General features: G+C 43.3%; 1 long non-coding RNA gene across 3 annotated transcripts in view; it reads left to right on the top strand.

Moving 5' to 3' along the window:
- LOC310769156 overlaps positions 1 to 11,161 on the top strand; it is a 55,173-nt gene that overhangs the window by 26,645 nt on the left and 17,367 nt on the right. For 2 of the 3 annotated variants that reach the window (XR_014551455.1, XR_014551456.1), the window contains exon 6: positions 5,584 to 5,999. This is a non-coding gene — a long non-coding RNA (uncharacterized lncRNA). The remainder of the gene's footprint in view (positions 1 to 5,583; positions 6,000 to 11,161) is intronic. The other variant, XR_014551454.1, reaches the window with a different exon arrangement.

Below are 11,161 nucleotides of genomic sequence, written 5' to 3'. Positions count from 1 at the left end.
ATAGATGGTATATAACACCAGAGAAAGTGGTCAAAATGTATAAAAAGGGATCAAAAACTTGTTGGAAATGTAAAGAAAAAGATGGGACATTCTATCATATGTGGTGGGAATGCAAAAAGATTAGAAATTATTGGGAAATGATATATAATGAATTGAAAAAAAATGTTTTAAAAGACTTTTGTTAAGAAACCAGAAGCATTCCTTCTAGGAATTTTAGACCAAGATGTAAAAAAAGAAAATTGGAAATTATTTATGAATGCAACAACAGCGGCAAAATTTTATTAGCGCAAACTTGGAAGACAGAAGAAATACCAAAGAAAGAACAGTGGCAAGGGAAACATGGAATATGCAGAACTGGCAAAACTAACAGAAAAATTACATGAAAAGGACAAGAAAGACTTTAAAAGAGAATGGGAACCATTTATAACATATATGAAGAGGCAACATAAAGAAATGCACTCATTATACCAGCTGCACTGGCTCCCGGTGGAGTACAGGATCAGGTTTAAGGTGCTGGTTTTAACCTTTAAAGCCCTATACGGCCTAGGACCCTCGTACCTACGGGACCGCCTCTCCTGGTATGCCCCACAAAGAAACCTACGGTCTGCAAATAAAAACATCCTGAAGGTCCCAGGCCTCAGAGAGGTTAGGCTGGCCTCAACTAGAGCCAGGGCCTTCTCGGCTGCGGCTCCAATCTGGTGGAACGCTCTGTCACAAGAGACTAGGGCCCTGCGGGACCTGACATCTTTCCGCAGGGCCTGCAAGACAGAGTTGTTCCACCAGGCCTTTGGTCAGGGCGCAGCCTGACTCCCTCCTCTGGCAACCTGCACAGAGTTTTGCTTAATGGTTGCCATCAACTTGATTTTAATTAATTTTTATAATGAAATGTTTTTAGAATGTTGGTTTATTTGATTGTTTGATTATTTGATTGTTGTTAGCCGCCCTGAGCCCGGCTTCGGCTGGGGAGGGCGGGATATAAATAAAATTTATTATTATTATTATTATCATTGGCAAGGTTTGAGTAAACAATCACAACTATATTCAACAAAAAATAAGACTATAAGTATTGAGAAATTTTTGGGGAAACAATACGCAGGGTGAACAATATGGAAATAAAACAAAATGGGGATATGAGGAAAGTCCAGGGGAGGAGGGTGGAAATATGAAAAATTGTTAAAGATATATTGTTAGAAGAAGTATACATGGAAAAATCAATAAAAATTTATCTCAGGATGCGCTCCATTTCCTGATCCTGAACATCTATCTGGGTGCATAAATCATACCCAGATAAGAAAGTCAATCACTGCCTCCCTTCTTTTTACTCATTAAAAACACTTACCTGGTAAAAAATCCAATGTGAGCGTGGACTGAACTTGCCTGGATTCTTCAGCTGAAATACATGCCACAGAATGAGTGGAGCAGCAGTAACCCCAGACACCGACTCTGCTCAGAATCTTGCAGAATATATATTGAATGGGATGTGGCTAATCATGACACAATATGAGCCATGTCTTTGCATCACAATGATGGGAAGTAAGCTTACGTGAACCCAGTTTGCTTGGTAATAAGTTAACAGAAAGTAAACCAATATCACGCCGTAAGTCAATAATTTATTGTCATCACCATAGGTCTTAACAAAAGTCAGCATCGTACATGGATGAAAAAAATTACTTAGAATAGCTGAAGAACATTAGTTACATCCTGGTAAGATGTATCTTTCCTTCAACCAAGTGAATTAAGCTACTTTTTCTTTTTTAAATCAAATTAAGCTACTTTTTCAATAATTACCCTGTTAGTTGCGGCAAGCAAAAGTTTGTTGTTTTCTTTATTTCTCCAATGGTAGACCAATGAGAAATTGACTCGGGTTTTTAGATTTTGGTTACTTGAAAACAGAACAGAAAATGAGGGGTATGTTCAACCTCTTCAGCCCTACAAATACAGCATATCTGAGCAGTTGAAACCTTCCACAACTGATGGCTGTAATGTGCTGTTTATGGGGCCACCTTTTGAAGAAGACTGTTTGAAAACTGCCGTCAGTACAGAATACAGCAGCTAGATTGCTGCTAACTGGCACCGTGCATTGAGAAACTGTTGATGATATTCCAAAAGACAAAACTATTTTTTTCTTATACTCGACGTCTGCAGCAAGAATCCTGGTGGTAAGTATTGGAAAGGTAATCAGTTACCCACTAGGGGAGAATGGTTATGTAAGCTTTCAGAGTATTTAGAATTAGCCAAATTGACAGATATAATAAGACAAAAACCAAAAAGTGAAGTGAAAAAGGAATGGGAGTGTTTAAATGAATACCTTAAAAGTCAAGGTTCGAGGACAGAAATCTGGCTGAGCCTGGAATAACCTTGTGAAGTGAAAGGATAAGAAAGAGGGATTTATATCTAGATGCTAGGATAGAGATGATCAGGAAGACAGGAAGACACAATGAGAGGTAAAGGAGGTGTGGGATTGGTGGAAGTCAATGTTTGTTTTTCCTTTTTGTGTTTATATTATTAACTTGTAAGATATGGATTTGGTTTTTTTGTATGTTGGTTTTTGTGTTTTGTTATTTTTTGATACTTTTTGTGTTGTTGTTGTGTGGAAAATACTAATAAAATTTAAGTTAGAGAGAGAGAGAAACTGTTGCCCCCATGTTTAAGAACTTCATTGCCTTCTGTCCTGTTCCCAAGTACAATTCAGAGCTGCTGTTTACCTTTAAGGCTTTAAGGCTTGGGAAGTGAGAACCTGTAGAAATGTCTTCACCCAAACCAAACTGTCCATGACTTTTGTGAAGGCCTTCCTCCAGGTGTCCTCGCCAACTGAGGGAAGGGGTTGACCACAACGAAGGAGGACTAATCTGTTGGTGCCACCACCCCAGTTACTGAACCCTTTTTCCTGGAAAGCTCCCCCATAGTGGCATCAAGAAGAGCTTTTAATATACAGTATCCCTAAATGTTTGGACTCCTTTTAGTATCTGGTTTACACTGCTGCTATTATTATTACATTAACTTTTTTTGTTAATGATGGACCTGTAACTGAACAAGAATTTCACTCTGCATTAGGAGATTCTCCATTCACTTGGATTCACTTGAAACAGGTGCACGATTTTCTTGCTCCTACCAAAGGGAACAAGGATTTCTCATGAAATCTTAGAGCTAAAAAGCTGGCACTTACCTAAACAATTCTGCATTGCTTCTAAGGAAAAGACATATTTTGTTGACTTCATTGTGTGAATGATGTGAGTGAGTCAAATATCCCTAGAAAGACTTGGTGCAAGAATGAAACTCTAAAGCAGAGAGAGAGGGAGAGAGGGAAGGAATATGAATCACCCAGCAGAATTGCTTAGAGTGGTAAACCATCTGCGGCAGACCCGTGTGGTATCATTGACAATGGACCAGTCAATATCCTGCTGTGACTCACTTTTAAGGACAAAATCACCCGAACCCATGCTGAACTTGATGCTGCAATTGTTTCAGGTTCATTGAAAGTATCTGGAGCATCTACTGGGCATTGTTGGGAGTGATATAAGTAGAAAGGAATGTAACCTTTTTTTTATATGCAATAACAGCAGCAAGAATATTATTGGCTCAAAAATGGAAGCAAGAAGAATTACCGACGATTGAAGAATGGAGGATGAAGTTAACGGACTATGCAGACCTAGATAAATTAACAGGAAGGATTCGAAACCGGCAGGACCAGAAATTCACGGAAGACTGGAGTAAATTTACGGACTATTTGAAAAGTATTTGTGAAGACCAGAGGACGTTTGTAGGTTTGCAAGAAGTTTTGTGAGGAGTATTATTGGAATTACTGCAAAAATGTATAATAGGAAGGATGATTTGTTAAAAGATTTAAAGGCAATATTTAAAGTTAAGAAATGCATAAGAAGTGGTTAAAACGGTGGATCATCAGAGGTGCTGATGGAAGTCTAAAAAGATTGTATATGTGATAAGTTTTGTGGTTTACTTTATAATTTATATGTTAAAATTAATTAATTATATATATATATATAGAGAGAGAGAGAGAGAGAGATAGTCTCTGGAGCATCAGTGAATTATACCTTGTGGAATCCATTTCAGGTACTGCAACCCAAAGATATGGATAGGATGGTTATGGTGGTGAAGGTCAGCAGTGTGCCCTCTAGACCCCTGTTCATCATGGCTATAAAAACTAGGAGGAGGGGATTGATTGGATGGGTCCAGGCAGTGGTCAGTTCCTCACTACAGGAGAGAGTTCTGCCCACTGCTTTGAAACAAGCGGTGGTGTTCCGTCCCCCAAAGGGATCCAGAGGTTTGGGGAAACGTCGGTCCGTTCTTTCTTATTTCTTTCCTTGGCAAGCTGGTGGCCAACCAGCTGCATCTCTTTCTGGAGGAAGGTGATTATCCGGATCCATTCCAGTTTGGTTTCAGACCCATTTCTGGCTTCAAAAGAGCCTTGGTCGGTCAAGATTAAGGGGAATGCAACCCTGTTGGTTCTTCTTGTTGATCATAGTGTTCTTCCGGAGCAACTCAGAGGTGGGGGCACTCTACCACAGTGCTTCTACTCCTACCTGCAGGGTCACTACTAGAAAATACTACTAGGATATTGTTGCTTGGCTCCGTGATTTTGGGGCTATGGGGTCCTGCAAGAGTCCATTCTGTCTCCTATGTTATTTAACATCTATATGAGAGTGTTGGGAGCGCTCATCTGGGGATTTGGAGGGTGATTTCATCAGTATGCTGATGACACTCAGCACTATCCATTCCATCAGACTCAGGAGAGACCATGAAGGTGTTGGACAGGTGTCTGGATGCACTGAATGGGGGCCAGTAAATTTGATAAGGTGCAAGTGCTGTGGGTGGGTGGTTCACATGTCTGTGAATTCAGTATACATCCTGTTCTGAGAGGGATTGCACTTCCTTGAAGGACCAAGTTTGTAGTTGGGCAGTTTTCCTGGATTCCAACTTCTCACTGGAGTCCCAAGTAGCTTCTGTGGCTAGGAATGCTTGTGCCCAGCTAAGCCTGGTTCACCGGCTATAGCCATTCCTGGCCTGGGAGAGTTTGGCCTCAGTTGTCCACACTGTAGTGGCCTCCTGCTTGGACTGCTTGGATGGGGTTCTCCACCCCCATCATTCAGCCCAGGCACTGAGGTCCAGCACTGAGGGCCTTCTGGAGGTTCCCTCGCTGCGAGAAGTGAAGTTACAGGGAACCAGGCAGAGGGCCTTCTCGGTAGTGGCGCCTGCCCTGTGGAACACCCTCCCAGCAGATGTCAAGGCAATAAACAACTATTTTACTTTTAAAAGACAACTGAAGGCGGCTCTGTTTAGGGAAGTTTTTAATGTCTGGTGCTGTATTGTTTTTAATATTCAGTTGGAAGCCGCCCAGAGTGGCTGGTGAAACCCAGCCAGATGGGAGGGGTATAAATAAATTATTATTATTATTATTATTATTATTATTATTATTATTATTATTATTATTACTGTTGTGCACTCTATGTGGGTCTGCCCTTCTTGTTGTCACTGCCATGGGCCAACTGGCTGTTGCTGATCCATGACAGGGCCTTTTCAATGGAATGCCTTCCCTAACCTGACTCAGTCATTATTACCTTTCAGGAAGAATTTGAAAACATTCCTGTTTACCCAGGCATTTGGTGACTGAAGAATACTGTTCCTGGCAACCTTGAGATTATTGGAAGGAAGCAGGTCTTTATTATTCAGCACCAACTCTGCTACCTCCTAAGTGCCGCAACAGCACATCCAGTTGGCCCAGCCTCTTTTGCCTTGGGAAGTCACGCTCAGGAGACAATTCCTGTTGTTTGTTTGGCCAATAGCACCGTCTGATTAGGGCCAATGAGGTGGGAATAGTCACAATGTGTTATCTCATTGCTGTGCCACAGACAATAACCCACGAATCGCAGTTCCTTCCTTATTTCAAGTGACAGCTGGGGAAGAAGCAACAAAGCAGCTACTACACTCCAGGATCTTCAACTCTGGCTGCTAAGGAGAGAAGAGCTGCTTGGAGGGCAAGGGTGAGTTTTCTTAAGCAGCTGGGGCAGCAACAGCAGGTAGAATCTGCAGCAGGTCCGAGCTATGGCTGGGACCGTGGACACACAGCAGTTTAAAGTGGGTTTGGCCCATCCTGTATGTATTTGTTGTCTTCATTCAAATGACAGGCTACACAATCTCTCTGTTTAATTCAGCTTTTCCTGATCTGGGGATAATGCAATGGGGGGGGGGGGGGAATCCAGCATATGGGTGGGCCCTGGTGATATCATTAAGCGTGATGCTTTATTCATTAACCACATTTGCTGAGAGCATGAAAACTGTTCCTTTTGGAAGGAAGCACTGTCCAGACCCATAAGTGATCATTCAAAATTTTATTTGCAGAACTTTCTTCAAAACCATAACAAAAGCATCAAAGATACATCCCAAATATCCAAGCAATGTCTTGTGCAATTCAGCACAGGCTCAGCATCGCATAAATAACTTTAACTTATAATCAGAGCTGACAAACACAGCTCTCTCTTCCACTCAGGCTCTATTGAAGGGGTCAGCAAACTTTTTCAGCAGGGGGCCGGTCCACTGTCTCTCAGACCTTGTGGGGGGCGGGACTATTTTTTGGGGGGGGAATGGTCTTTAAATAGCCAGACAGCACAGAAGTTCTTCGAAGGAAAGTGGTGTTGGCATGTCCCACTGGGCACTGAGAGAGTCCAACTCTCCAAGCACTTTCTCAACCCCTCTCTGTTGTGTTCTGTCTCCTGCGCCTGTTCACAAATACATGCTGAGTAAAACACAAACATTGCTTGAGAACTAGAACTTGGAACCAACTGGTGCAAAGTAAATATATACAATCTTATTTTATTTCCATCACACAAAGTGAAGCATGTGTTTCTTCAAAGTGTAGAATCTGTGTTGCTTTGAGGTGGGAGGAGTTCCTAAATGATTTGGGTTGCAATCCTAAGAAGAAAATCCTAGTGAACTCTGCAGGACTTCTCAATAAACTTGCGTAAGTTAACCACTACTTACCTGGTAAAAAGTGAGCGTGAGCATGGACTGAACCTGTCTGGAGCCTTCTAGTGAAAGATATATCTAAGCAGAGCAGCTATAGCACCAGATACCAAATTTTGACTCAGGTGGTTGCAGAATATATACCATATGGGGTGTGGCTAATCATGATACAATCTGGGCCGAAATATTGGGAAATTTTGGAACAAGAGGGAGATAGACTAAAATTGCAGAGTTTTGAGAAACTAAAAAACAAAGTGCGAGATTGGCTTCATTACTATCAGATAATGGAGGCATATAATTTGGACAAGAAAATTGGCTTCCAGGTGGAAAAATCAAAATTAGAAACAGAACATTCTTTCACCTTTGGTGGACGTGCCCAAGGATTAAGGCTTTCTGGGAAATGATTTATAATGAAATGAAAAAGGTATTTAAATATACCTTCCCGAAGAAGCCAGAGGCCTTTCTTCTGGGCATTGTCGGCCAATTGGTGCCAAAGAAGGACAGAACTTTTTTTATGTACGCTACAACAGCAGCAAGAATACTTATTGCAAAGTATTGGAAGATACAAGATTTACCCACTTTGGAAGAATGGCAGATGAAGATGATGGACTATATGGGACTGGCAGAAATGACTGGCAGAATCCGGGACCAGGGAGAAGAGGCGGTGGAAGAAGATTGGAAGAAATTTAAAGACTATTTACAGAAATATTGCAAAATTAATGAATGTTAGAATGATGTTGGATAGAAATTAAGTGGTTTCCAGCTGTAATGCTTTAAGAATATGGAAGAAGGGTATAATTAGGTAAAAAAAAAATAACTAAAATGGTGTTGGATTGGAAATAAGTGGTATTGGCAACAAAGTTAATAAGAATATGCAAAAATGAATTGATAATGTATGAAAATACTGAGTTATAAAATGTTAAGTTATAGAGATAAGATAAATGAAAGAGGGTAAGGATTTGCTGATTTGATTATTTAAATGGGAATACAAGAAGAGGAGGTGTGAGGAAGTCAAAGAAACAAGCAAATGAGTTTTATGTTATGAAAAAAAATGTTTTTAATTTTTCTTGTTGTTTCTGTATGTTTTACTTATCTTTTTATTTTTTATTTTTTCTCTTTTATTATTATGTGTTTTTGTATATTTGTCTTTGTAAAATCTTAATAAATATTTCTTAAAAAAAAATCATGATACAATCTGAGCAATGGCTTTGCATCATAATGTTAGGAAGTTCGGGTTACTTTCACCAAAGAGAGAACAGATCTTGGAGTAAGCTGTGGGGCAAGTTTCCCTATAAAAGCATCTCAGACCGCATTAAGGAATTAATGCTGAAGAGAATGCAGAAATGGTAACCCCAGTTAAACTTTCACATATGCATAAACATACTTCATCTAGGTGCTGGCAGGGGTGTGGGAACAGAGGCAGCTATAGGCACTTGTGGAAAATTTTGGGGAGCAAGTGTTTAATGAGATAAGAAAAATTACTCAACAGCATATCACGAAGTCTCCAGAGGTTGCATTATCAAATCTCTATTTAAATGAGAATCAGGACTTGATGGATAAACCACAAATGGCATTTCTCTCAGTGGCAACACGTGTGGTTATAATCACGTTCTGGAAGGACTTAGATGGTGTGAACTTGAATACCTGGCAAGAGGAGCAAAGCACAAAGATACCTTTGCAGGAGAATGGCGGACCTTTATTTCATTTACAGATTCTCCAGAAAACCAAAGAACTGTTCTGAAAGTTTATGAAGAGCTCGTCGCCCACTCAATAAGAACACATTTTACAAATGCTTACTGTTACAAGTTGTGGTGTATGGGAATGCAAGTTTCCATAATGTATTTTTGGAACTACATTATATTTTTGGAAATGAAGGTGAAAAGAAGATTGCTGCTAACTGGCACTGTGCACAGAGAAACAATTGCCCTGGCATTTAAGAATTGCACTGCTTGTAGCCTGTTCAGGTCAGAGCTGGTGTTTACCTTTAAATCTCTACCTCACCTGAGTACTTGTAGGAATGTCTTCTCCCAACTAACTGTCCACATCCCGTGATGGTCTTGGGAGGCCTTCCTCCAGGTCTCTTCTCCAACGAAGGGAAGGTGGCTACAGTGGCGTAGGAAGGGGGGGTGCGGGTCGCCCTGGGTGTCATCGCTGACGGGGGCGGGGTGAGAAAACGGCGATGGGCTATGTGAGTCTTTGGCATTTTTAACTGTCAGGTTAATTCAGAGAAGAAATCAGCCCAAAATGAATGCCTAACAGCAACAAGCTGTATTGCTGGAATCAATCAAGAGCAAAGGCATAGCTGGCGGGGGGACACTGGGTGCCACACCACGGGGGGGGGGCATCACAGTGGGCACTGGTGGAGGAAGCGGACCGCCCCTGGCACCACTATTCCAGTAGGGTGCCATCGTGGCAGCCCCCCCGGACATGCACTGTGCCCCCCCGCGCACCAGGCACCACACCCCCGCAGGCGGCGTGCCACACACCCAGAACACACGCCATGTCCCTGCGGATGGTGTAGAATGTGTGCTTTTCTTTAAAATGCATCTCTGGGTTATTTGTGGGGCCTGTCTGGTGTTTTTACATGAGCAGAATGTGTGCTTTTCTTTAAAATGCATCTCTCCTGCAACCCATCTGGTGCAAAACACCTTGCTCTGCTTTCCTTTGGACCCCATCAGTGAGACTGAGAGGGGGGTCTTGTCGTCTGGGCAGCCCAGGACCAGGGTCGTCTTACCCATAGAGGCTAGTGGCGCATGGCGCCAGGGCGCCAAGTTCTGGAGGGCGCCAGGGAAGAGGCGGAGGCTGGACGCAGCACCTCCCAGAATCAGCTCGCCAACCTTGCCCACCTCCACCATGCGGTGCCGAAGCAGCACCGCGCCCGGAGCCTCCGTCTGCCATGGCCACCACGGCATGAAGCGGCCAGCTGAGCCAGGGGGCGCCGCTTCCACCCTCCATCCTTTCCCTGCCGGAGGAGCCGCCCTCCAGCCACTGCCCGCCCCGCCGGCAGCACCGCCCTCTTTTTAAAACTCTGGGAAATGGGGTGGGGGCACGCCGGAGGGAGCTTTGCACTATGGCGCTGGGTATGCTTAAGAGGCCCTGCCCAGGACCTCCATCCACACTGCCCAGGCTTGTGCCCCAGGGAGGTTACTTCAGTGCTGCTAGCACAGCAGTTTGACTTCACCCAGTGGTGGACCTTGTGGTCTCAAATTTCGGGGGCACCCTATGTGATGCCAAAATTATGTAGGCTTAAGAAGGCTGATCACCGAAGAATGGATGCTTTTGAATTATGGTGCTGGAGGAGACTCTTGAGAGTCCCATGGACTGCAAGAAGATCAAACCTATCCATTCTGAAGGAAATCAGCCCAGAGTGCTCACTGGAAGGACAGATCCTGAAGCTGAGGCTCCAAGACTTTTGCCATCTCATGAGAAGAGAAGACTCCCTGGAAAAGACCCTGATGTTGGGAAAGATGGAGGGCACAAGGAGAAGGGGATGACAGAGGACGAGATGGTTGGATAGTGTTCTTGAAGCTACCAGCATGAGTTTGACCAAACTGCAGGTGGCAGTGGAAGACAGGAGTGCCTAGCGTGCTCTGGTCCATGGGGTCACAAAGAGTCGGACATGACCAAATGACTAAATAACAACAACCCCCAACTTTCTCCTTTCATTCTACATCATAGTTGCAGTGCCCCTTGCAGAGACTCCAAGGCTCCACGCCCGGTGTGACAAAACTGGTCACGCTGCCCTAAACCTGCCCCTGCTTCACCCACAGAGGCACACTCCATTGTCTCTCAAGACCGACGGATGCCAACTACACAAATTCAGGAACATGCACAGCATTTGAGAAATGATCTTGGCAGCCAAGGACTGTATATGCCCTGGATAGTTGGTACGCCTGCTCTGGCATAACCCTTCGGGGACAGGAGTAGGCTTTTATCAGGAAATCTTTCATCTGAAAAGTTGGCACCTACCTAACCAATTCCGCCTTGCTTCTAAGGAAAAGCCCTGCCTTCTTTTGCAAGGTGTAAATGCTGTTAGTGAGCCTAATAGCTGGTGCTTCACTGGGGCTATTTCAAGAAGCTCAGTGGGTGTGTAATAGGCAGGAAGATGCAAAGTAGGCAGTTATTGTTTTGAAGTGTCCTGCCCGCAGACTGTCTCGCCAGAGTGGTGCATGCTCTAGTTATC

Source organism: Podarcis filfolensis (genome assembly GCF_964270895.1).
Source record: "Podarcis filfolensis genome assembly, chromosome: 8".
NCBI lineage: Eukaryota > Metazoa > Chordata > Lepidosauria > Squamata > Lacertidae > Podarcis > Podarcis filfolensis.
The sequence above is the reverse complement of the archived record's forward strand: the minus strand, read 5'-3'. Positions and strand labels throughout refer to the sequence as shown.